Source organism: Pongo pygmaeus, chromosome 12 (genome assembly GCF_028885625.2).
Source record: "Pongo pygmaeus isolate AG05252 chromosome 12, NHGRI_mPonPyg2-v2.0_pri, whole genome shotgun sequence".
Classification (NCBI taxonomy): Eukaryota; Metazoa; Chordata; class Mammalia; order Primates; family Hominidae; genus Pongo; species Pongo pygmaeus.
The window spans coordinates 68923256-68950554 of NC_072385.2; the positions used below are offsets into that span (position 1 = coordinate 68923256).

Here is a 27299-nt window from a genome sequence, read left to right on the forward strand (position 1 = left end):
GAGGGAATTAAGCCCCAATCTCTTAAGGTATCTTTGTAGGGTAATGAATTAACTTCTGTAAGTCTGGAATCATTCAAGTGTTGAGCTGGAGCTGGAGATTGATAGCCACTCCTAAGAATGAATGTGCTAATCTCTTCCTAATTCTTGAGTTCAGTTGGGAGGCTCGAAATCAGCCATGGTGTGGGTATTTATACCACAGAAATCAGCAAATGCTACAAATAAAAGCTTCCTTCCCTATCCCCCTAGCTGGTTGTTAAACATTTGCTAGCACATCACAGATTTTAACTTTATACCATCCTTGGGAGAACTGAGGAAACAGTCACTTGAATCCTTTTCTGTAGAGCTTATTTTTCGATATGAGAAAGACTGTATGTGGCAGGGTGTGTGCATCTCCAACTTTACTAGACAGTGCCTAATTAGGCTGGGCATGGTGGCTCAGGCTTATAATCCCAGCACTTTGGGAGGCTGAGGCAGGAGGATTATTTGAGCCTAGGAGTTCGAGACCAGCCTGGGCAACATAGTGAGACCCCATCTCTACAAAAACCCATAAAAATTAGCTGGGCATGATGATGTGCACCTGTGGTCCTAGCTATTTGGGAGTCTCAGAGGATCGCTTGAGCCCGGGACGACAAGGCTGCAGTGAGCCGTGTTGGCACCATTGCACTCCAGCCTGGGCAACAGAGCAAGACTGTCACAGAAACAACAAACAAAGAAAGAAAATGCCTAATTATCTCCAAAGTGGTCATACCAAATTATATACCCACAAGTTTTATGAGAGTTCCTTTTTATCTGCCTTCTCATCAGTATTTGATATTGGTATACATACAAAACTTTGATTTTTATCAATTTGATAGCTATGAAATATCTCTTTATAATTTGCATTTTTCTTTTTTTGTAGAAATGAGGGTCTAGCTGTGTTGCCCAGGCTGGTCTTGAACTCCTGGCCTCAACTGTCCTGCCACCTCAGCCTCCCAAAGTGCTGGGATTAGTGGCATGTCCACTGACACAACCTGATTTGCATTTTTCTTTTTACTGATGAAGTTGAGTGCCTATTCCTGTGTTCATTGGACATTTTAGTTTCCTCACCCATTTTTCTATTGGATTTATATGTCTTTTAAAAGATTGATTCAGAGGAGTTCTTTGTTAATTCTGAATACTAATCTTTTGTTGATTCTATTTCTATGAATCACATATATCATTTGACAATCTTTAGCTTGCCTTTAACTTGTTTGTAGTGTATTTTATGTAAGAGATGTTTAATTTTAGTGTAATCAAAGCTATTGATATTTTTCTTTATGGTTTGTTCATTGGGTGTTTTGTTTCTTAAATAGTCAGAGTCCCTGCAGGAAACAGAATTCCACTGAAATGATTCAACTAAAGAGACACTAGTGAAGGGACATTTTACAGAGGTATGACAAAAGTTGACGCACAGAAGACAAATAACTGTAGGAAGCTGTTACTATCCTTAAGCCTAAAGGGGAAAGGGGAGGAAATGGTGTTGCTAGAACCTAGTGGGAGTTGGCATCCTGGAGAAGGGGCCACCTGGCAGAAGCTGTAGTTGTGGAGGGATGTGTACTTGCAGGTGAGGGCCCAAAGCAGGAAGGAGCAGGGAAGAAGTACCCCAGCTTCTCCACCTTCTGACCCATTGATCTCCTTCTGGTACCTTCTTTGTCTGAATCCAGTAGGAAGCTAGTGAGCAAAGGAACTTGGGTGAGGTGGTCCCTAGATGTCAACATTTCAAGGCATGGAGCCAAGCAGAGGCAAGTGGAGAATGAATCTCAGATGAACTATAATCAGCACACTTTCCTTATCCTAAAGCCATAAACATATTTTCATATATTATATTCTCTCCCAAAAGTTTGAAATTTTGTTTTACCTATTTAGATTTTAGTCTACCTGAAATATATTTTTTTGTAAATATTAGGCACCTAATTTATTTTTCATACGGGTAATCAGGTGGCCCTGAGCTATTTATTTATAATTTTTTTGAGACAGTCTCGCTCTGTCACCCAGGCTGGAGTGCAGTGGTACCAACATAGCTCACTGCAGCCTCGACCTCCTGGACTCAAGTGATCCTCCACCTCAGCCTCCTGAGAAGCTGGGACCACTATGCTCAGCTAAATTGTGGGTTTGGTTTTGTTTTGTTTCTTTTTGAGATGGAGTCTCGCTCTGTTGCCCAGGCTGGAGTGCAGTGGTGCAATCTTGGCTCACTGCAACCTATGCCTCCCAGGTTCAAGTGATTCTCCTGCCTCAGCCTCCCAAGTAGTTAGGATTACAGGAGCCCGCCAGCACGCCTGGCTAATTTTTTTTGTATGTTTAGTAGAGATTGGGTTTCACTATGTTGGCCAGGCTGGTCTCGAACTCCTGACCCCGTTATCCGCCTGCCTCGGCCTCCCAGAGTGCTGGGATTATAGGCATGAGCCACTGCGCCTGGCCTGCTCATCTAATTTTTAAAATTTTTGTAGAGACAGGGTCTCTTCATGTTGCCCAGGCAGGGTTCAGGCGATCCTTCTGCCTCAGCCTCCTGAAGTGCTGCGATTATAGGCGTGAGCCATCGTGCCCGGCCCTGAGCTACTTATTGAATTCTTTCCTTACTGATCTGTAATTTCACTTCAGTCATGTATTACACTTCCATATATATGTGGTTCTGAACTCTCAATTCTGTTCCATTGATCTATTTATCTGTATCTATGTCAACTCTACTCTGTTCTAATTACTAGAACTTTATAATAAGCTCTGATAGGACATGTCCCCCATCTTGTTCCTTAAGCTTATTACAACTGTGTTTGGCCCTTTTCCATTTCAGATTAATTTTAGGATTCATTTGCCAAGTTCCATTGAAGGAAAATATGGGATTTAAATTGCATGTAATTTGTTGATAAGTTTGGGGGAGAATCTGTATGTATATAGTATTGAGTATTCTTGTCCATTAAATGGTATGGCCCCCCATTAATTTTTATCTTTTCATCTAATAAACTTTTGGAAAGGTGTTTGTTTTCTCACTTTTCATTTTTGACTGTAATGAGAACATAGTAATTCTGGAATCTTTATTCTCATTGCTGTTAATTTTTATTAAAACTAAAAGCATGATGTCTCACAGTTTTAAAGGGGCAACAAATCAGAATGGATTGAAAATCAGTATCTGATTAATTAAAAATTTTTTCTACCTTTTTGTAATTTGGGCTTTAGTTTCTTAAAGGAAGCTAAACAGAAATTATGTTGAAATTATCAATATGATTCCCACAAAAACGATTTTTCTGTAGCCCTGTACTGGATTGTGCTGCACTCTGTGTAAAGAGGCCAAATGAATAGCTCTGCACTCATAGTGAGGGAATCTGGCACTTTTTAAGTGAGATTTTTGACTTGTTGTGACTCTTTCAGATGTATGTTTTCTTTTAAATGAATCATCTTTAAATATATGCATTGTCTGAGCAAGTTCAGGATTGTAAAGTGTACATTTAATTGTAACAGAACAGAACAGCAGTGGGCGTCTGTGCTACAGATGATATTCTTAGGGTATTTGCTGCCATCCACTCTCCTTTCTAAATTTGGTGTTACAGATTCAACTTCTGTTTTTAAAAAGGGAAGTTGCAGATAGATCATTCACACTATTATTTTCTCCTTAAAGCCAGCTTCTCCGCCCATGTAAGGAGTTTCCTATAACCTAAACAAGACTTCTCCAAGAAAACCACTTTGAAACAAATATTACTTAGCAAGATTAAATCTTTTGTTCAATATTTAAAGTATATTTTTGAAAAAACAATTGACTGCTTACACAAGTGTACCTAATGTGGTGTTGGTGTCTGAGCTGCTTGCTTTATTTTCTTCCTACTTGAATTTACTCTGCATTTCTGAAATTTTAGATATAAAAATTTAAAAACTAAAAACAAAAACAAAAGAGAAAGAAAACAAAAATTATGCATTTTATTTTATTTTCATTCATTCTTTAATTTGTTTTGAGTCAGCTCTGTTGCCTAGGCTGGAGTGCAGTGGTGCGATCTCAGCTCACTGCAACCTCTGCCTCCTGGACTCAAGCAATTCTCATGCCTCAGCCTCCCGAGTAGCTGGGAATACAGACATGTGCCACCATGCCCAGCTAATTTTTTTGTATTTTTAGTAGAGATGGGGTTTTTTCCATGTTTGCCAGGCTGGTCTCGAACTCCTGGCCTCAAGTGACCTGCCCACCTCAGCCTCCCAAGGTGCTGGGGTTACAAGCATGAACTACCATGCCTGGCTATAAATTTTAAATTGTGTGTGTGTGTGTATATATATATATATATATTCCAATTTAAAGCAAAAGACTAGTATTATTAGACAGGTTGGATAATTTTGAAAACGTCTTGTTTATTCTGGCAACAGGTCTTTAAAAGACAATTCTACATTAGCAACTAAAAGGTAAAGCCTACGCAGTCTTAGCAAGTGTTACCTCTCCCCTAGAAAACTAATAAAAATTCATGTGGCAAAGGGCCGATTCATTTTTAGTTGTATATTGTGTTTACACTTAAACTGTATCCTCTGTTCACGTTTATTTTCTAATGATGCCTCATAGCCTAAACTTGGAGGCATTTGCTGGGCACCTATTCACATTAAAGTCTTGATTTTTTTTTTTAACTTCTCTAAGTAGAATTTTTATAGCTGAGACTTCAAAAAATGGTTTAAATATATTATTTACATTACAAAATTCACCATACTTAGAAGTCCTCTTTACTTATGAGGCTTAAAGTTACTCAATCCTAGATAGTTTCTACAATAGATTATAAGAATATGTAAACCAAAAGATAGAATTTAGTCTAGCCAATCATATAAATTTGCTTGATTTTAAAACATAAAAACATTTAGCATTAGAGTAATACTTTGGAAAAAAAATATTTTTCTTGTCATCACTTTGCAATTTTTTCCTCAGAATTAATATAAAATTCTTAACTACTGTCATATTTTTGTATTCCATGAACAAAAGGGCGTGAAGGTGACAGTGTTGAATGCTCATTTGAACCATTCAGGTAGCCATTGGACAATTTGGATAGATAAGTCTTTTTTTTTTTTTTTTTTTTTTTTTTTTTGAGACAGAGTTTAACTCTTGTTGCCCAGGCTGGAGTGCAATGGCGCGATCTCGGCTCACTGCAACCTCTGCCTCCCGGGTTCAAGAGATTCTCCTGTCTCAGCCTCCTGAGCAGCAGGGATTACAGGCACCCACCACTATGCCTGGCTAATTTTTACTATTTTTAGTAGAGATGGTTTTTTTTTTTTATTTATCTTCAGGTTGATGGCCTAAGCATATATTTTGGTTTTCTTCAACCCCTATCTGGCTTTTTTATTTAACCTAAAAATCAAATGCTGCTGTGTTTTAAAATGTTATTTGACTGATACTTTTCATTCTTAAAGTAAGTAGGCAGAGAAGAATCTTCATTAAAAAGTACAGAATGGTGAGATTCTGGCAATAATTTGGTGTTTATCTGCAAGGTTGTTCCCCATGTAATGATCCTGTTAAAATTAACTCTTAACAGTACATACTTCATGAGGGAAATTTTAGCAGGAAAGATTAACCTCTTGAGTTTATGAAGCTGCTGTAAGTGCTTCAGCATTCCTCATTGGTCCACTTATCGAGTGATCCTTATTGAATGCCTCCTGTGTCAGGCAGTGCTGTAGAGGCTAGAGACAGGGTGGTAAACAAGAATGACCGTGTTATGAACCTTACTGGAAATGAGTGAGGGGCTAGAGGATATGATGAGTTTTATTTCTTTTTTGTTGTGGTGGTTGTGGATTGTTAATTCTGTGGGATAAAATATGGTGCTAACAAGGCTAAGGATAGGCAGGGTTGGAGTTTTTTGTATAAGAAATAGAATTGTTATTCCATGACCCGTGTAGAGAGATGGAGCTAAGCAGCACGCAGTTCCTGGCCCAGCACTACCCTCCTGTTCATCTCTGCACGTTGACTCTGTATTTCCTGGCTCTGCACCATCTGCTGTTTCTGAGGAGTATATGGTCTTCTCAAGACGCTCAGCACTCCTGGCTTCCACAGAATGCTTCAATGAATGTTAGATCCAGACTTTCTTTGACCCTGGGGTCAGCTTGATAAAGAGTTCCATTGGTAGGTCCTTCTCAGATCCTTTGTTTAGTCCTCTATGAGATGTGGGTAGTAGTACCTGCCCTGCCTATGGCACAGGGAAGGTATTATGAAGAGCAAACAAGTGGATCCATATGAAAGCACCTTGTGGCCGGGCGCGGTGGCTCATGCCTCTAATCCCAGCACTTTGGGAGGGCGAGACAGGCAGATCACCTGAAGTTGGGAGTTCGAGACCAGCCTGACCAACATGGAGCAACCCCGTCTCTACTAGAAATACAAAATTAACCAGGTGTGGTGGTGCATGCCTGTAATCCCAGCTACTTGGGAGGCTGAGGCAGGAGAATCACTTGAACCCAGGAGGCGGAGGTTGCAGTGAGCTGAGATTGTGCCATTGCACTCCAGCCTGGGCAACAAGAGCAAGACTCCGTCTCAAAAAAAAAAAAAAAAAAAGAAAGCCCCTTGTAAATTGCCCTGCTGCTATACAAACTTAGGGGGTAGGGGTATTCCCAATCTCACAGCTGGGTGACTTGAACCCTAAGGGGTAACAAATCTAGAAGAATATGGATAGAACTGCTCAAGTCCATCTTCTGGACTTAAAAAATTAATTCAAAGAACATATTGAAGAGAGCACATTATCATTATTTGTATTTCTAGTCCTTTCATTTAGAAATATGTGGACATGAACTTGGTTTTATATTCTTCCAGACAAACTGAGCAGCTTCCAAAGCATTTTATCTCATTTTAGCCCTAAAACTCCTCCATGAGGATATTGACAGACAGTGTAATCACTGTTTCATAGACTCTTAGCTCTAGGGAGGGGCTCTTGAAATCTTTGAGTCCAAGTTCCTTTTTTTGCCAGGTGTCGAAGCAGGCCCAGTGCAGAGGGTCTGATTCGGCCTCCCTGCTCGCTGTGGCTGACGAGCTAGCCCTGAAATCACCTGACTCAACAACCCTGTGCTCTTTTGACCAGAACTGGTGCTGATCCTAAATCTGTGACCAGTCAATTAAGAAACTAAAAAGTCATAGATTTATCATGGTTAAGTAATTAATGTGTACAAGATCTTCCAACTCCTAGTCCAGGACTTTTCCTCTCACCAAGCTGGTTCCTGGGGGCAAGAAAGGTCTGTGCAATTTCTAACATTCATTGAAATTTTCTATGGAAGCTAGAAGTGCTCAGTGCCTTGAGAAGACTGGAAACTTCTCAAGAATGATGGATGGCTTATAGACAGGAAGAAATACAGAGTCGAAGCGTAGAGGCGATGTGTGTTGTGTAGGGAGCTGGGGATGGGAGATGTTTCTGAGAAGTGACCACCAGTCTTAGTGGAGTAGTGTCCCTGCAGGAGGGAACCCTGGAGTTGTCAGAGTCACCAAGAAAGTTCTTTGCATTTTGATAGACTGCACAAGGCTTTTGAAGATTCAGTGGAAAATGGAATAGGAAGGAAGCTGATGCCTAACAGAAGCCATCTTCTCCAGTAATAGTTAGAAGGGACTGATCCCAAGTGCTAGAAAAAAAGGAAATGGTTTTAAAAGCATTTTCTTTAAATATTGCCATGAAGATTGTGTTTCAGGTTTAGATTTACATATTGTCAGATTTTTAGAAGAGAAAAAGGTGTATCTTTAACAGACAAGTGAAACCTCCCTCAGAAGGTAAGAAGCAGTCGTTGCAAAGCAGTTCAACATAACAACATGGAAAGCTTTGCAAAGGGGCCTTCACTGGAGCTGTAGTTCTGCTTTTATGAATTGTGACTTCAGGGAGGAGCAGAAAAAAACCATGAGAAAAGCAGGTGGAAGAAGAGATGGAGAAAAGTTTGCAGAAGTAGAGGAGTTCACTTGCTGCTTCAATAGAATTGTTTTAAATTGTTAGTGGCTGAAAAGGACTGAATCTGCCTGTGCCATCTTTGTGAGTGTATTTACTTTTCCAAATCACTGTATCCTCTATTGACTCCTTGATAATCAGTTAGGTGATGTGACTTCCAGAACTTTATTTTGAAGATTTATTCCAATATTCAGTTATCCGAATGATGAGTCCACAGTTAGGATCTCCGTATTGTCCATGAAAAGCTTATTTAGCCTACCTGGCTCTATACAATTCATTTAATAACTGAAACATTTATCTTTTTTTGCCATAAAACCAAGACCATATTTGCAAGGTATATAGATGGATGATCATTACTGGTATTTCAGGTGGAACCTGAAAGATAAAAATTTAATAAAAGCAAAGGAAAAAATGAAATTAAGTTCAAAACCTGTTGTAAAGTCTTTGTTTCTCAGTTTATATATCCAGTTTGCCCCTTGTGTTTTTGGTGCGTGCTAATTAAATGCCAAAAGTGGCCTTCAGTCACTGCACTAGTGTACTAGTCTATCAGATGTGAGGGCACAGAAACTTTCAAAAGAGAAGCAGTGAAGTGTAAACTAGTACCCAGAACTACAAAATGATGCCGAGAAGTACTTCTCTGAAATTAAACTCAGGAGCATTTTTAAAATTTACCATCACAGTTCTATACTTATAAAAGGAATGTTTCTTTTCTCCCTAAACAGATATGTTCCTGGTAGTTAAATGTGGATGACTAGCCTAATTTCTTATAACTGTTCTAAAGTTATGTTATATGAAAGTGAGGGGCAGATCTTCCAAATTCTGGATGAGGCCCCCAGAGTAGGATTATTTTAAATGGGATTTTGTTTTGAGACAAGATCTCACCTACGTTGGAATGCAGTGGTGTGGTCATTGCTCACTGCAACCTTGAACTCCTGGACTCAAACAATCCTCCCACCTCAGCCTCATTAGTAACTAAGACTATAGGCATGCATCACCATGCAGGGCTAATTTTTTCATTTTTTGTGGCGATGGGGGTGTCGCTGTGTTGGCCAGAATGGTCTCTAACTCCTGGCCTCAAGTGATCCATCTATCTAGGCCTCCCAAATTGCTGGGATTACAGGTGTGAGCCACTGCACCCAGCCCTTAAATGGGCTTTTAAATCTCCCAAAGAGTGAGAACGAAATTTACATATTCACTAAACACTTCTTATTCAATGACATGATTTGAAATAAATAATATTTCATTGAATAAATATTTCAAATCATGTCATTGCATACTGAAGGGAGCTGACTTCAGACTTCAGAAGTGCGGGAAGTGCCTTTCCTTATCCTCATAGACTTGAATTTCTAGGGCTAGGTACAGATTGCTGTCCTGGCCTATGTGTGACTCAGCCTTGGGGTAGGGGGTTGCATAAGGGGAGGGAGAGGGTTAACCAGCTGGTGTTAACCACATTGGCAGCTGTTGAAGCTGCCAGCTCACTTTAACTTCTTGGTCAAAGATGCCAGATTCTAAAAGTGGGGGAAGTGGGAGCTATTTGTAATGTTTGCATTGATAAGATGTTACAGCCTTCAGAGGTATAAAGAGACGGAAACCATTTCACTCCAAAAAACGCAGGTTGCTGGTCTCGTAAGAGCGCAAACCTTTGTTTGAGCAGGTACAGAATACAGACCTTATGGACTTCAGCAGAATCCTGTCTATCCTAGTGACACAAAATTGTCACTTTGACTTAAGTCCTGTTATTTTATACAGAAACACTGCATTTGGTGTAATCTATTTGCTAGAAAATATCCAAGTGTCACAAAAGTTCTGCAAGTGTAACTTCCTGCTTACTTTAATTCATGAATAGCAGTTTAAATTCACGAATAGCCGTTTAAATTTACTTTAAACAGAGCTAATGCCCCTGGCCTCCTCTACAAAGATGTCACAGGAAGAGATTATTGCAGCTTCTATTTCAATGGCTTTTCCTTAAAGTGAGCACTGAAAGTATAAGTGAGTGGGTGGTTAGAAAACTGTTAGTAGTTAATGTTCTCTCTAAACTGCAGAACTCTGGAAATGAAAAATATCTTGGCTTCACAGCAAAATGTTTGAATGTTATGCCACTCAGGCGCAAACTGAGCAAGACCTGCAGAGGGCCGGTGAGCACAGCTTCCATAATATCTCATTTTGAACGCCATTATAATGAGACTCTAAAAAGATATCCACAAATAATTAGCTTTTGGCTTAGGTTATACTGTATAAGACTTTAATTATACTGAGGGTCCAGTAAAAAACTTTTCCATCCTCCTTAAAGATAAAACAAGAAGCGTTGTCTTCTCTATCAACATTTTAGCACAAGTTTAATTTCGATGAGATCATCAATTTGATTGATAACAAATCATTACAGAACAGTTTAAACAAGTCTAAATTTCTCTTGATGCTAACGACTTACAATCACCTTTATGTTAGGTCTTAAAGCTTTATTATTCTTAAATACAACTAGTATAGTGGACCATTAAACTCCAAAATGACCTGAAATGATATCGATTGGGGTGGCAGCCAAAATTTTAAGGTGCCTGCCTGCATTGCTTTTTACATCTTGATACTGAATGCACGTGTAATTTTTAAAATAATCATTAATTTTCCAGTGGAACCATCTATCTGGCCTCTTTCCCTAGTGCTCTTAAATTCTCACCATTTGGGCATACACACATTCTCTTCCAACTAGTATAAGTTTTCCTGGTAAATTTAAGTAGTTCCAAGCATAAGCTTACTCCACGGGAGGGAAAGGCTATCAACGTGAAACTTGTGGACAGAGGACCGCGCCTCCGACCTGGTTGCGTCTCCTAGCCTGGCTTCCCTCCTGCCAGGTCTGCACCGCGGCCCGGCCGGCCCCGAAGGATGCAACTCGTTCGGTCCGGCTCCCAAAGTGCCGTGGACTTGGTGACCCACTTCTCGCGTCGGGCTGAGGCCACGCGGGCAAGGGACTTTTTCTGTCCCCAGCTCACGGCTGGAGCCCCCATCCTGCCGTTCGGACCAGTGCGGGCCTCGGAGGAGTGTCCCGCAGCGGACCCCCGCCCAGGAACCCCGCAGGCAGCGAGACGGGCGCCCAGGCCAGCTCTCTGCCCCTCGCCCCCCGCGGGGACCCTGCCCGCCCCGCTGACCGGCCCCACGTTGCCAAATAGCTCAAATGCTTGTCATATTTGCGGTCGCGCGGCTCCGCGGGCTGTGCACGCGCTGCACTCGCCGCCGCCTTTGTCACCAGCCGCTTCGTCATTCGCCTGAGCACTTCTAGAGTGTGTGGGGGGCGTTACTAGTGGCAGTGGTGGTCCTCGGGCCGGAGTGTCTCCTTCTGTCTCCCCTCCTCTTTCAGCCCGTCCTTACGAGAAAATCAGGGGCGCGCCGGCCCGGGAGGGAGCTGGGGGCGGCGCTGCCACCCGGCGCCCACTGCGCTCCGCCGCCCCTTCCTGCTCCTCCGGCGGCCACGGCCGGCCTCGGCCTTTATCGCGCCTCCCGGGACCGCCGGGGAGAGGCGGGCCGGGGCGGGGCCGGCGGGGGCGGGGGCGGGCGGCGAGGGGCGGGGCCTGCGGCGCCGGGGCCCGGAGCTCGCGGGAGGCTCGCGGGCCGCACGTCACTCCTGCACGGCGAGTGCTGGAGCACGAGCTGCCGCTCGCTCGGTCAGGGCGCCCCCTCCGCCCGCCTCCTGCTTCCTCCTCCGCTGCCTGCCGCCGCCGCCTCCACCATTGTATAATGCTCCGAGCGCGCAGGCAGAGGACGGCGGAGTCTTAGCTTCAACCTCGCCTGCTGCCCGCTCCCCGGCGCCACCCTCGGGCCCCTGGAGCGGGGCACTCCGCATGGAGCGGGAGTAGCTGAGGAGTGGGCGGAAACCCCTCCTGATGCGTTAGTTCCCAGGTGGAGCTGCATGTGGTAAGTTCTCCCGGCGTCGGGCTGGAGGGGATCCGCGGGCGCGGGGGGCTCCGGGTGGATGGGGGGCGGTGTTGGGACTCTGCCAGGGCTGGGAGAGCCCGGAGGGCGGAGGAGGGGCCGGGCGCCGCCGCGGGAGGGAGCCGGGGACGGAGCAGGTACGGGAGGAGCGCTCCCTCCCGCGGCCCCGGCCCCGGCCCCGGCCCCGGCCCCGCGCTCTCGGACACCCGGCGCCTGCGGGCTGAGCCGCTGGGGGCAGGGCCGGGGTCAGGAGGGGGTCGGGAGCTCGGAGAGCCGAGCGGCGGGCGGGGGCGCCTGGAGCTGTCGCCTCTACAGCTGGGATGTGTGTGCGCGTTGTGGCGGTTGTGTTGTTGTGAACGTGCGAGACTTTTTTTAAGGCTCGGATTGCTGGCGCGAAGGCTGCTTCACTTTTGAGTTCCGTGGCCGGGTTTGCATCCAACTTGCTGTAGTGCGTTTTTGTGAATTTCCCGGTGTTTTTTTTATAATGTTAAAAACGTCCCTCTCCACCCTCTTTTCGTCCATGCCCAAATGAATTGATTTGGGATCTACGTGTATATTAAACTTAACGTCTCGTTGGCTTTTAAGTTAGAAATCTACAAGTCATCTTCGTGGTAACCGCCTATGACTGAAAGGGAGGGGGCTGAGGGGAGCCAGCTGTCCCAAGCCCTAGACTTTGTACCAGTAAGACAGGGGGTGTCGTCACAGGGCCACTGCATGGAGAGAAAATCGTGTTTTGTTTTGTTTTCTTGGCTATAAGTTATCTTACCTTTAGCAGAAGTGGTAGTAAAATAGATTGAGATGGGAGTCGAGTTTTAGGTTTAGTTTCTAAGTTTCACGAAAAGATCAGGTATAGTGTGCATTGGAATAACTTTTTGCTTGCAAGCTGAGTTGTTTCAGGAGGTAGAAAGTAAGTTTTCACAGACACTGAATGGGGAGGACAGTCAGCAGAGTGAGACAGCCAGCCTCAGACCACAGCAGTTTTTATTTGAATCGAATTGGGCAGCCCCAGTTGGTCTTAGGGTAGAGAGTACATGTTTTCAAGCTTTGTTCATGAAATACGCTTTTTGATTTCCCAATATATGTTAAGAAATATCCATAATGTGTGTAAAGAGCCTAGAAGTTGTAGTCACCAGGATTCCTGAGGCCCTAAGTGTTCACAGTAGCTTTTTGTAATTAGAGACTAGTCCCTGACAAGAGTGAAGTGGGCTTTTGGCTTCGCTCCGCCCCTGAAGGACCGTCCACCTGAGAGCGTCTGGGCTGCTTGGCCGATGGGGGTTGGGGGTAGTTGCTCAGCTCAGCAGAAGGCATGTCTCACCCTGGCAGCTCCCATCCCTCCCCCTTTTTATAGCAGTCTATTCTGATATGAGTGTGCTAGGGTGTGCTGTGAAGATGAAAATATCCATCCTAAGATCCCAACTTCTGGAGTGAACAAGAATAGTTTGTTTGTGGATCTCTGCTTTTCTGTTAATTTTTTCAGGGTTTTTTTTCTTTTTATTTAAAAGAGACAAATGTTTAAAAGTTTTCCTTTAGCTTCATTGACTTCTTTAGAGGTGTATTATATGTTAATATAAAATTGTTTATGTCGTTCATTAAGTTTGGAATCCTTTAACAATTTTTTTTTTTTTTTTTTTTTTTACTTATTTCACCCCCTAATTAAAATGTACATAACCATGTTGTTCTCAGATGAGAAATCTTATTTTGGATTTGACATCCCCCAACCCCCTTTTTCCTTAACACCCGGCCCTTTTCCTTACTTCATTCAGACAGGTAGGGGAGAGGACTCACATTTTGTAATGCCAACCAAGTGTATGTATGACAGGAGGTGTCCTAGGGAACGGTTTTATTGTCAGGCGAATGTCACAGCGTCTTAGGTAACAGCTGCTCAAGCTTGTTTCCCTTGAAGAACTAAGAGAAGGATATTAATTCAGATTTAGAAAATCTTTACACTTCTATTTGCTGAATTGTCCCTCTTTAAAGCTTTTCTATTTAATTGAGAAGCTAAAATATGAATTTTGCCCAGTTGCTACACACTGAATTATTACTGATGATGAGCCTAGTAAAATAGCACATATTTTGATATTTTAAAACTCATTCAAATATGTGTGGCGACTGATAGCTTATGGCATCTGCTATTTTAAACAGGGTTCCAATGGCAGAATAAGTTACAACACTACTTTAGAAAGGCACACACTTGCATCACACAAAAAAAAACATTACAAAACGTATGAAGGCAGTTTGAAGATGTTCGAATGCAAATACATAAAAATTTCTATCAACTTGCAGCATGCTACTTTTATTATCAGTGTCCAATTGTACTACAAGTTTACCCTCAGACAAAATATTTTACATTTTAGTAACTAAGAAAGGTGAAAGCTGGAACAGAAACTTTGAGAGGTTTCTTTTGCTGTGGTTTCTTGTTAAAAAGCACAGAAAAAAAGGATAAAGCTTCATTTTATATTTCACATATATCAACAGAATCAAGACCACTTTGTCAATATTACCTACGGAAAAAGCTATGTATAGATAGGAGTATTTGGGGCCATGAACTTTAATTCACTCAGAATTTTTAAAGCTTCTTGGCAACAGAAATTTTGTATTCACTGTCATGGCATATCCTATAGGAGATAGCTCTAGTTGCAATAGTTACTTGGTGCGTGAGAGAGAGAGCAAGCACAGGCACTGTCTCTGATTACTGAGTCCAAAGATCAGGTGTGTACTGAAGGCACCAGAAGGCAAGCTCCAGTTGACATGAAAATGGCCTCACAATAAGGGTGACACCAGCTCTCATAGGTCTTTCTGTTAATTAATACTGACTAGCAAAACATGAAAATCTAAAAGTGCCATGGCCACTTTATATGCACAACTCATATATTTTGTACATATTGTTAATAATTATTCATTAAGCAATTGGTAGAAACCCACAAGCCAGGACTCCTGTTTAAGAAATGTGTGGCTATTTCATTTAGTTTTAGTATGTTTGAAGGAAATGGCTACTAATCTAGAAAAAATGATTGTCTCAAATGGCCGGTGCAGTTGATATTAAAGGCAAACTTATGCCCTGTGTGCGGATGCTGGGAAACCCTTATGAACAGAACTGTCCCCTGGAGCGTCCGTCACTCATTGTGTGGAGCAGTGTCTTTCTCCATTAGCACTGTGTGGCAGTTCATTCTTTGTATGAATCTGTGAATGGCATATGTCAGCTCAATAAGACGACATTCCTATTCTGAGTAATAAATAGACTCCTTGTTTTTTTTTTCTTGGAGATCACGAGACAAACAAAACATGATTGGCTGTCTAAAAATTTTCTTTGAAATACAAATGAAAATTTCAAAGTAAAATCATTAGAATATATTTTATAATATATGATTTCTAATAGGACAGAACAGATCCTGCCAGTTTCAACAAGCACCACATATAGACGGCACAAACTCTCTTTTGAAAATTCTGCCCTCTTTGTGGTCTGAGGGATGGATCCCAAAGCTGGAAAGATCCATTTGTCTTTTCTCAGAATCCTCTGTCCCTCATCTGAACTTAATGCTAGGATTCTCTGAAGTAAACCCCACAATTTGATTGATCTATTTTGGAAACCCAAGATCACCTAAGCTGTATTCTGCACCCATTGCAGTTTTCAGCTCAGAATGGAGTTGGCATCCGTGCTCCTGGCGGGCCTATTCTTACACTTGCACACTGTCTGGCCAGAGCTGGCCCTGCCTCCCCACAGGGACAGCAGATCAAGGGGTGAGTGTGCCCGGCCCACCTCCACCCTGAGTAGAGAGTGGACTGAGCTATGCAGAGGCGTGGGGTGGGGGCTGGAGGGAGAAGAGCAGAGGACAGATCTGGAGCTGACTGTGCAACTGCTATAGCAGGTCTGACTAGTTTGAGGTGCCCAAAGGCAGCTTTGTTTCTCTAGTAACTCCAGGTAGCAGCAAACTTCAGTTCTTAAAACTCATTCATGTCTGCCTTACTATCTTTTTTGTCACTTTACAAAAACCTGTAGCTTTGCAGAGTTACTAATTAATTCTAAGCTTTTTTCCTTTAAAAACCTTCCTAGGCAGTTAACTGAAAAAAAAGGTAAGCATTTTCTAAGGACTTTCCCATAGAATAGTAAAGGGGAAGGGATTCTGGTTCTTACAGACATGATCTATGTCTATATATTCTATATATCCATATGCACACACACTGATGTTTAACAGTGGGCTGAGTGAACCTGTTGAAGAAAAGTAAAATGTACACTTGAATAGACCATGGTCAAAAACACTAAATGATCAAAAGTCTCTTGCTCCAGATCAGCCTTTAGCTCTTTGCTTGCCTCTGCTCCGGCCGGCTGCTTATCATTCCACGCCATGCACTGCAGCTCCTGGGGTTTGGAGCAGGCCTGCTGGTGTACCCCACCCTTGTGTTTAGAAGTATTGCCCAAGTTAAACTCAGAGAATCTGAAAGTCCCAAGGTCATCTCTACACCAGAACAGGTTTGCATAAAATCCTAGTCACGCTAATGAGCTATCGAGCTGGCAGCTGCTTTAAACTGATCTTCCCTGTATGGTTATCCCATTTTATAATAGGTGATACAGATTTGCTTTTCAGATTTCTTTCCTTCTTTGAGGGGACATCTACCTGTCCATCTGTACCTCTCCTGTGTCTTCCATGCTATCAGAGAAAACCAATCTGCCTGAGGAATTTGGGTGCTATGATCCAGAGTGGAATTTTTGCTCTGCCTCTCTGCTTGTCAGGAACTTGGTGGTCTTTTCTGAACTTTTTAAGGCAAACTAATTTTTTAAAATAGTTTTACTATGTCCAGAAATATAAAATAAAATACATTTCACTGGCAGTGATTCTTAGCTCTCTAACAAGTAGTTGGTTTACACATTAAAAATTCGATTCTTCAGGTGGTTCCTGCCTTCTTCTAAAGCTCCAGAAGACAGGTAGGATGAATAGAGTGGCAGGCTGGGGAGGTTGAGGAAGGCTTTCCATGAAGACCATTGAAGGTAATTGAAGAATTATGAAGTATTTTCCTTAGAAAATAAATAGTTATTACATTTAGTGTGGTACTCTTGATTATTTTTATTGTATTTAAGTGACATAGCTTAAAGTTCAATGAGCCATTCATTATCAATGCACAGAAGTCCTTGGGAAGACAAACATTTTATCTCAAAATAGTCCCAAAGTAGTGATTCTTTAATGGCTGCCATATTTACAAAGTATCATTAACTCCCCTCAAGTTTAGTTGTATCCTCATTGCCATTTTCTTTCTAAAATTATTTTCTGTGTGTGAATTATTCAAGTATATGATACAAAGTTTAAATTGTCTTTGTAAAACCTTATTAGCCTACCTAATTCTTAGAGGCAACCAAATTGAACATTCGGAACATGTAGGTTACTTACATGGGACAGGTATTACATAGAATAGTTATTTCCTGCCATTTGCATGTCTCAAGTATATTTCTATTATCCTGCACCTCAAATTTTTGTACACGTCATGTTGTAGAAATGTGATATTGTTCTCTAGGGAATCCAGGTTTAGGTCGTACAATACAATGTTCAGTTTTACACAGTAAAAGAAACAATATTTCTCTGGTTTTCCTCTTTGGACTGCACGGATAAGTTATAAGATGAAATATGTTCTGTATTTGTAAGGAATATTTTAAGTGATTCTTTCATAGTAATGAAGCATCCAAATTTGAAGGCATGGCTAGTTTTTAATTTTTAACTTTTAAGAAAAGCTTCCATTGAAGCATCTCTTGAAGTAGCATACTTTATTTTTATTCCTTAGTTTTATTCAGTGGCAAATAGTTGTCTAATAAAATCTAGAAGGCCACCTTTGGTTTTAACTAAGATGTAATTTTATCTTTCACAGAATTGTTCTAAAACCTTATATTTCCCTGTTTTAGTAAGACTTACATATATATCTTGAGTTTTTTTTTAACACAAAAACTGTCACATACTTTTGGCAAAGCTTTTCCTTTCTACTCTAAGTCCCCCACCCCCTTGACATTGTTTATTAAGGGTCTCTAGTGTGAGGGAGAAAAACAGTGTACCTTTAGGGAAAAGATGCTACAGGAGGATTGAAACAGAATCCCATCCAAGCAATTATAAATACAGGAGAAAAAAATATTTTCATTATGCCCGAGAATTGGGGGTTGGGCAATGCTGGCTAGTCTTTACTAGTAAAGCACATAGTCTTATGGGAAAAATTGTCAAATCTGAGAATTCCTTACCGTAATGTTAATGAGGCCTGAGATTCAAAATGCTAAAAACATATTCTGACACCAAATTATTATGAAGTAGTATCACAATTCAAATGATTATAATATATAGATATGTTTATAGTTTCCAATTTTCAAATGCGGAGACTCATTATAACATTTCATCTATTATGAGCATTATTATTGAACATACAACATCATATAACCTGAACTCATAATTTAAATAGAAAGAATTCCAGCAAGTAGTTACACATAATGATCTGGCTTCATCATCTCCCTAAGGTTAACTGTGTTACATTTTATAATTAAATGGCCCCTCCCCAATGTCCTTTATGAAGGGTTTTCCCAAATAACTGCCTGAAGCGGTATCTGTTCAGTATGGAGATAATTTATAGTTATTAAGAAGTAGTAAATAGGCTTAGTAAAGGTGTCTGTCTATACTGGTAAAAGCTTAGTGCCGAATTTATTGAGACTCATTGTTTTATTGGGAGTCCATGTTGGAAGCCCCACTGGAAATTCTGAACTGTTGGTTTCTCCACATTCACATCTCATGACTTGGGTGTGTGTTTGTTGTTGTGTGTTTGTTCTCATTTCAGGAATCCTCCAGGGATTTTAACCATGGTTTTTGAAATACCAGTGTTAACTTTTATATACAGAGAAACAACCTTTCCTATACACAGTACTTCCAGAGTTTGAACCGTACCATAATTTAATTTATTTTGGCCTTGGCAAAGCTCCCAGCTTGCTTAGCAGTGTCCTGTGGATACCTGAATTTGGAAACAATCTTGAAAATGTGTATACTTTGAGAGAGCTGTAGGTAGAAATTGCAGTGAAGAATGAGACTTCTGCGCTCCTTGCTGCTCGGCTGCGCCCCCTCGTGGCTGGATGTGATGTGCTGTCTTCCAGAATTTAAAGAGTTCCAACTTGAATTGGGCGTGCTTGTTTACATGGAGCACTAATAGCTTTCTTCTGTGTGGAAAAAAAAAAAAAAACAAACCCTATCAAATTAATATAATAGTTTTCACTGGGGGTGTGAGTAATTTATTGTGCTTATTTTATATGTTTTAATTTAGAAATATGTGTTGGCATGTTGTGGTTTTTAACTTTTTATTATGGAAAATTCCAAACACATTCAAAAGTAAAAGGAAGAGTACAATGCACCGCCTTGTACTTATCAGCCAGCCTCAGCAGGTATCAACATTTTGTCAAATCTTGTTTCATCTACATGGCCAGGTTTTGGGTTTTTTGTTTGTTTGTTTGTTTTGTAGTATTTTAAAGCAAATTCCAGGCATCAGAGCATATTATGTTTTTGTTAAGATTAGAAACTGTATAATTCTACTCAACCTTTTACTTGAATTAAGTGTGCCATTCCCAAGTAATCCTTTTTCTTTATAAATTAAAAAAAATTCCTTAAAACTGAGAAAACAAATAAAGCATTTTTCTTTCTAATTTTTTTTTAAATCAAGTGTACCATACTTTTAGCCAGAATCCTTAGGTAAAATAAAACAATTGGCAGCATTCTCATTGTCCTTGGAAGAAGGTGATTGGTGTCCATAGCTTCCTAAGAGTTGGGATTAAAACTTAAAATTCCCAGCTGGCAGAGGAACCACTAAGACAGGATATAAGAAACATTTTATACCACTTGACATTTATATTCTAAAAAGCCTATTTTCTTTCCAGATGTGTATTAACAAGGCCATAATTTATTCTAAAGAAATATTTACTTGAAACATTCCCTCCCAGAATTTGACTATATTTTGCTTACTAAATGCAGCTGTCAACATTTTAAAAAATTATTTTACTAGGAGAAAAGTTTATATTTGACAAACCTCCAGTATTGGAAATTGCCTTCAATTTAATAGAAGCATGTAAAAATCTGAGAGGAGAAACTAGAATTTTAAAAATTTGGACTTTAGAAAACAACCCTAAACAGTAAAAGTTGTTTCTTAAATTTACTTAGGGCTTGACTTCCTGTTCGAATTTCAGTGTATCGTCGGGCTTTTTTTTTCTTCTTCTTCTTCACTGTCAAGAAAGCCGGGAGGATTGCTCCTGCAGGTCTTCGTCAAATGCAGGGTCTCATCTTGCACAAACAGCCTAGGCTGCGTTGCCCTGCGGGCCCCCGCGCGGCCGGTGCGCAGCGGGAGAGCCCGGAGGAGGCGCCGGCAGCAAACAGTGGTATCGGGTTACAGGTTCAGAATATCGCTGGAGCACTGGAGACTGGCTTGATCTAGTGACTGGCTTTATAATTACATTGCTGATTTGTTAGGGGAGGCTTTGTCTTACTTACCAATTAGCATGGATGTTACTGCAGGGACCTCAGACATTCTGGATGAGCCTTGGTGTTTTTTTGGTTTTTTTTGTTTTTTTTTTTTAAAGCATCCCGATCCATAGAGTTTCGTGGGTTCTATTACTAATACTCCCTCTTGTCTTTGGGCATCCTTACCCTGTCTGTAAATAAGCCAGAGACGGTCTCTCCCTGTTGGAATTTTTGCCCACTCCCCTGGGCCAGACGCAGTTGTTTTGGGGTCTCAGGTTTACTTTTGCTGTTTGGATACCCCAGCACCTTCCCGCACCGTGCTGGAGGGGACAGCCCCACATCCCGTGCCTGCTGCAGTGTCAGGACACGCGAGGCCCGGCTGAGGACGCGCGTGTTTCTCTTAGCTTCCTTTCTGATTCTGCCAGTATCATCCACCACTGCAACCTTTTCAGGGCAGCCTCTTTGTTTTCGCTGGTGTGTTTTATTGTTCCTTGGGGGAGGAGGGTGTTAAAAGCCTGGACATGATCAGATTTCTTAGTCCGGTGTGTTATTTAAGGTATAATATTTGAAGTGTAGAAAGTTGTCTAAGCAAACAGCTTCCCCCAATTAGGATCGGGCTTCTCCTTCCTGCTCGGAAGTTGCTGTGTCACACTACGACAGCAGCCTGGAGGCAGGGCTCTGGGGTCCTCAGCGTCCCGCCCTCAGGCTGGTGGGAGGTTCCCTTTTGTCATGAACAGAGGCTCTCCCACTTGGATGCCTCAAAAGCAGGGTCCTAAACGCATTGGGAGGCCAGCCTGTGGAGTTAGGAGAAGGGAAACAGCATATTCTGTGTCTCAGAAGTTGTCTCAAAACAATCCTGGCCCTACTTTGAACCTCTTTTCGGCTCAGAAGTCTGCCACATGCCCAGCTAATTTTACTAGGGGCACCCCTTTCTTCTACCACCACCACCATCAAAAGACACCGGGAGAATGAATGTGTTTCCACACTTAGGGCTGTGGGCTTTGGTGGCACAGTATGTCAGGGGAAGGGAAGGACGGCTGCCAGCCTTCTCATAAGACAATCGCCACACATCTTCTCTCAGCTTCTTTTTTCTTCCAAGGAGGTGGGTACATGAGGGCAGATCACTACTTTGAGTGTTGGCATTGGGTTAAAGGCCTCATCTTTCTGGTTTTAGCGTTAGCATTGGCACCTCTGGACTCATCAGCAACCAGTGGTCACACCAGCAGCCATATGGGACAGTGTGTCTGATGAGGTTAGGGATACAGCTTGGTGTTTTTTTTGTTTTGTTTTGTTTTGTTTTTTTGGAGACAGAGTTTTACTCTGTCACCCAGGCTGGAGTGCAGTGGTGCGATCTCGGCTCACTGCAAACTCTGCCTCCCGGGTTCATGCCATTCTCCTGCCTCAGCCTCCTGAGTAGCTGGGACTACAGGCGCCCGCCACCGCCCGGCTAATTTTTTGTATTTTTAGTAGAGACGGGGTTTCACCGTGTTAGCAAGGGTGGTCTCGATCTCCTGACCTCGTGATCCACCCGCCTCGGCCTTCCAAAGTGCTGGGATTACAGGCGTGAGCCACCTCGCCCTGCCAAGGGATACAGCTTGTTAAAGCTCCCCTTTGAATTAGGAGCCTTTTTCCTAAGAGCTGTTAGCTAGCGTTTTGAAAACGTTCCTGTTGAAGTATAGCGTGCATGTGGAGCCGTGCAGGATCCCGCGTGTGCAGGCCGGTGACTCATCATGAGGCAGGCCCCAGCTGTGCTTTCCACCCAGGTGAGCAGCAGAGCATGGCCAGCTTGCCCCACTAGCCGCGCGTACACCACGGCAGACACTGTAGTTCAGTGTTGCCTTGTTACCTGACTTTTAAAACAACATACCACTTAATTGTGAAGCCTGCTGCTCTCCTGAGAAGGGAGCATACAGAATGTGTAGTTGTTGCTGTTTCCCAAAAGGTAATTGGAAAAAGCTCTTGAAAACGTACAAAAGGTACAAACCAGTTGGGCTTTTAAGGCGATGCTTTCCTGAGTTCCCCGTCTGTCCCCGCACCAGGTCAGGGTGGTGCTGAGCTGCACAAGCCCCAGGGGTGCAGGACCAGGTGTCTCCACTCAATCTTTGATTCCTTTTTGGTCACAAGATCAGTCACACCTTCCCCAATTATTTCCTCTCTTAAGAATTTAGAACTAAGCTGTCAATTTGACCCCCTTTTAAAGTCATTTTGTGGCATGAATTCTCTTTCTCCAGAAACTGAGTAGAAAAGTCTATCAGTGAGAGTTTTCCTTCCGCACGGGCTAATGACAATCATTTGGGATGAATCAAGTTAAAACATAATGCAGAGTTTTACATCTGTGAAGACTTTTGCATCTTTTTTTGACTGGCACAGAGAAACCCAGCAAGCCAGTCTTCGTGGGCTGAGGAGGGCTCCCTGTGCAGGCCTCCTACAGCCCCTGCACTGCCCCCACCCCCCAAGCCAGAGTCTGTGGAGGGAGCCACTGGGATGCTGTGATGTTGCAGAGGCTGGGGTGAGCCTGCAGGTTAAAGCAGTGGTTTTTGTTGGTGGTGGTAGGATGACAGAAGTGGAAGTTTGGAAAAGTCGATTTAATACTCTCACTTTAAAAAAATCCTAACATTTATTTTGACAGTTCAAATAACATTAAAGGACGGTAATTTTTTTAAAAAAAGATTTTAAAGAGGTATAGCTTTTAAATAGTTGGAAAACATTGAGCTAAAGATAACCTTTTCTGGTTCATCTTTAAAAAAATTGTTTGCATTTTTTTTCCAAAATGCAAAATGTAGTAGTGGGAGATGTTACTTTTTTAAACGTAAGTACTGTTTCAGTTCCTTTCTGGGCTTTGGATAAGATCCCACTGCCATCACTTTAAGACCCCAGCAAGGAGAATCTGGTCCCCACTGGGCCAGTAGGATCTGACACATCAGTTTGAGACCCTGAGTTTTGTCATTAAAATTGAGTATAAGACATCTTAACTCTGCATGCAGTATTTTGTTTTCTAATGTCAGTTGTCAGTTGCTATCACAAAAATGCTGTTCAGTCCTTTTTGCCCTGCTAAATTAGAAACAAATAAGGAAGGCCTTGGGAATCAAGATTAACTGAATAAAGATATCCTCCGGCCTAAACTTGAAATGGCCTGATGAGGAAAAGAAGAAATGGTAGTTCTCAAAGTGAGGTTCCCAGACCAGCATCACCCGAAAGTTTGTTGGAAATGCTGATTCGAGGTCCCCTCCCCAGACATGCTGAAAGAGAAATATGGGAGGTGGGGCCCAGTGGCCTGTGCTTATCAGGCCTCCGGGTGAGCCTAAGGCTTGCCCGTGGTTGAGAAGTGAAGGATGGGAGAGCCGCTCACAGAAGAGCTTCTCAGCTGGAGCTTTCCTGCCTGCTCTGTATGGCTGCTGGTGCATTGCGCGACCCTGATCCCGCCCTGTAAAACCGTTCAACTCTGAGGTCTGTGCAACCCTCCCGTTCCTCAGACCCTCCCTCCCAGATGCAGTTCACACTCAGGGACACACACACACACACCTGGCTCTGTTTTTACAGTGCTGCCCTGGCTGCCCCTTGGTGTCTTTCCTCATTATTTCCACTTACTGTTCGTGTATTCAGTGACCATCTACGGAGCATCTTGTGTTGGAGACTGCCTTATGCTGAGGGTACAGAAGTGAACAAAACACACACTGTCTGTGCCCTGGGGGGCTCACTATCTTGAGATGGGAAACAGATATGAAGAGACAATCCCACCTTAAATGTAACTTTCAAATAGGCTACAAATCTATTTCCAGCAGGTCTCCTGGCTGCCCCCAGCCCACAGTAATCTCTCAGATTTGCTTACTGTGGGAGTCACTCAGATTCTGGAGTTGGAAAACCCCAAAAAGTCAAGTCATTCAGGCTCCTGGTCCTCTGGTCCTTTGACTTCTGAGGACACTTCTAGTGACATTTGTTACTTTTGAGCATCTACCCAGATTATAGCTTTTGAGGGCAGGGTCCTTCCTAATGAAAAGTTGCACAGTTGAAAACTAGTTTTCGTGTACAGAGTTGTGTTTAGTATGAAATTTCCTGGAAAACTCCAGAAGTTTTCATTTCTGTCGCTACCAATGAGTTTTGTTCTTTATGTTTGAAACTTAGTTTGCTGCAGTTAATAGTTGCTAAAATTAATGTTTAGAAAACCAGAATGCTAGGAATTTGCTTCTAAAAAGTTTATTGGGGAGGGAGGTCGTTTGATCTCAAACCTCATGTTAAGAGCCAATGACTATTCAGTAGAAAAGTGGCTGGGGTTAGTTTTAGGCCCCTTAGGGTGGGCAGAAGAAGGAGGAGCACCCACATGATGCCTCCACGTGGGAGTCTCCAACCCCGCCCTGGAGCTCAGGGTCACTTTGGGTCTTTGTCTGGAAAAATTGGGTAGAAGGCATGGGTTTTTTAGGCTTTGGTCTTCACCAGTCAAGGGAGGAGATAAAGTGGAGTGTCAAAGCCCCGGGGTGACCTAGGAAGCCAGTGGGTCACAGACCCCCCTTTCGTGAACTCCAGGGCCACCCTCCGCATGAACCACAGCACCCCCTCCCTAGAGTTACCTACGCGTCCTTAGCCAGCTCCTGCTACTGCTTCATCTTCAAGTTGCAGCCCAGTGAGGCCTTTTTGAAGGGTCCCTTGCCTCTCCAAAGGGTGGTTAAAGAGGTATTGTTATTTTCTTAGAGTGCCTGAGGAAAGAGAGGCTTCTGAGGAGCTAGGAGCTGGGCCGACCCTGACCTTGGCCAGCCTGAGCCAGGCCCAGAGAGGCCTGGAGGGGCTGATGCGCCTGGCTTCTTGCACTCCGGTTCTTGAGGGCATGTTGTGTCTTTTCTCCTTTAAATTGGGCCCTGCTTAAGGAGGTGGTTGTTACACAAAGCCCTGAGAGTGAGAGTTCCCACTGCCCTCCCCCTCTAGGAGTTGAAGGCCTCTTCTGAATATGCTCATTGTAATGTTACTGCAGTGTGTCAGGCAAACTTAAGGAAAATGACTTCACTTTTTATTATGTTGCATTGTATTCCTTTCTGTAACAGCTTAGATAGAATTAGGATTAAAAATCAAGATTATATGCATTTTACAATCTTACTGGGTGTGTAGAGTCAGTTTTGCCTTATAATACAAAATAGAGAAATGGTGGCAAAACTGCCTTGAGGTACACTCCATCAGGGGTCCGTGTTCATACCTCTGAAGTGCATCCAAGATTTGGTGTGTGTGTCTGTTCCTGCTTACAGGTTTTGCTTACCGAGCTCTCTGCCCTCCCCCTTCCAGGCAGCATTACAGATGTCTTATCAGGCTTTCTCTAAATCATTAGGATTAGCACACAGCTCTGGCCAGCTGGATCATTCTAATTGGAAATTAGGTGCTTCTCACATTGAAATCCTTCCGAAAATATCTCCAAAGATCTCTTTCAGCTATGGGAATTCTACTAAATGCCTATAGTATTTTGCATGGCTTGTATACTTTTTAAATAGGTGAATTCTGTAGATTCAGTGATTATTTTTAGAAAAATGCAGTATTTAAAAAGCCCTGTTGTTTGTTCTAGTAACAAGTCTTAAAAAGACAATTCTGCATTGATGACTATAAGAAGAGTCTACACCATCTTCCCTAAATGTTACCTCTCCTCCAGAAAACCAATAAAAATCCACAGTGGCAATAAGCTACTTTGTTTTCGGTTGTATTTTGTTTTACACTTACGGACAGTGCTTCTCAAGCTTTCTGTGACGAGGGGCTCTCTTGGTTCCCTGGCCCCCCAATCTTTCATAGACTTTAGTAAGATACAATAAAAATAATTACCATAAAATGAAATAAAAATACAAAGTTATGGAAAATAGAAGCCCCATTTAAAAATTCCAGGTACAGACATAACAGTTACTGTGTAAATTTGCTGTAGAAGTTTCTAAATAATAAAATGTCTCTCTCTATATATACCTCATCATGGACCAGTAACAGTTCGCAGACAGGCACCATCTGTGGCCACACTTTGAGAAACACTGTTTTAGAGTGTGTATGTATCTGTGTACTCACACATTTAAGTATGTTGCCATGATCACATTATAACATAACATAGATCTTAGAACTGTATATGAGAATTAAATGCACTTAGTAAGCTTTTTAGCAAAAGTGAAATTTTTCTATAAGTATTTAAATGCTTAAATTATAAGCAAATACCAATAGTATACTTGTGAATACAGTTATGTTTCAAAACCCAGTTGTCCAGTAGTACTTCTGATGCATGAAGTAGAAAATGTTTTGCAATGTGAGATGAAACCACCTCCACTCTGATTCACCTTCAAGTTTAAACAGATAACTTTAGATAGGAAATGTTCTATGCAAAGTAAATACACAAATGAGACTTTTCGCACTAAACAGTAGGAAATATGTCTATCACGTGAAGTATTAGACAAACCAACTGTTACTATCATAACCTTTATTGCCCTAAAGAACAGTTAATTACTGGACTGGTCATTGTGATTGACAGCCATTTTTTAAATGTTAACAAAACGAGGGGAAATGTTTCTTGCAAGTAACTCCACATTCTTCATAAGCATTAACAAATCTCAAGCCGATTCTGATGTTGATAGGTCGCAGCTTGTTCATCTGTCTCTTCTGGAGACCTCATGAGACATGAGGTAAGACGGTTACCCCAAGTGGCAGGCTCCATGTCTACCTGTATACTGGCCTTGAGGGCAGCATGGCCTGCTTTCTGACAAAGTATGAGAAAGAAGTTCTGTGAAGTTTATATTCCGTTTAGCCTTATTTCTTTAGGTCGAGTCTTGAAATTCAAAATGGTGATCAGGTGTAGGAGGGGATATTTAGCCTCTTGAAGGCTGGGGTATTCACGTGGGACTCCCCACTGGGCCTGGCCAAGTGCCTATGACAGTGTAGACGTGGATAAGTTAATAAAGGATTGAATGAGGTGTGATCAATCAGCTGAAGCAGTTCATTAAAAGGTAAGTGGCATTTAGAAGAGAAATTGGATAACTACAAAGCAGTTGCCTGTATATGAAGACATGAGAGTGAGTCACACTGAGGACAGGAT

General features: G+C 42.3%; 1 protein-coding gene across 6 annotated transcripts in view; it reads left to right on the forward strand.

Annotated features, from left to right (window-relative positions):
- The window catches only part of SERTAD2 (SERTA domain containing 2), a 119067-nt gene that overhangs the window by 85247 nt on the left and 6521 nt on the right, over positions 1–27299 (forward strand). The window contains exon 1 of one of the 6 annotated variants that reach the window (XM_054475039.2): positions 11492–11783. The exons of 4 other annotated variants lie outside the window; for them this stretch is intronic. The gene's annotated coding sequence lies outside the window, so the exon portion shown is untranslated. Of the gene's footprint in view, positions 1–11491; positions 11784–16686; positions 16786–27299 lie in introns of those variants that run through there. One more of the 6 variants, XM_054475040.2, reaches the window with a different exon arrangement.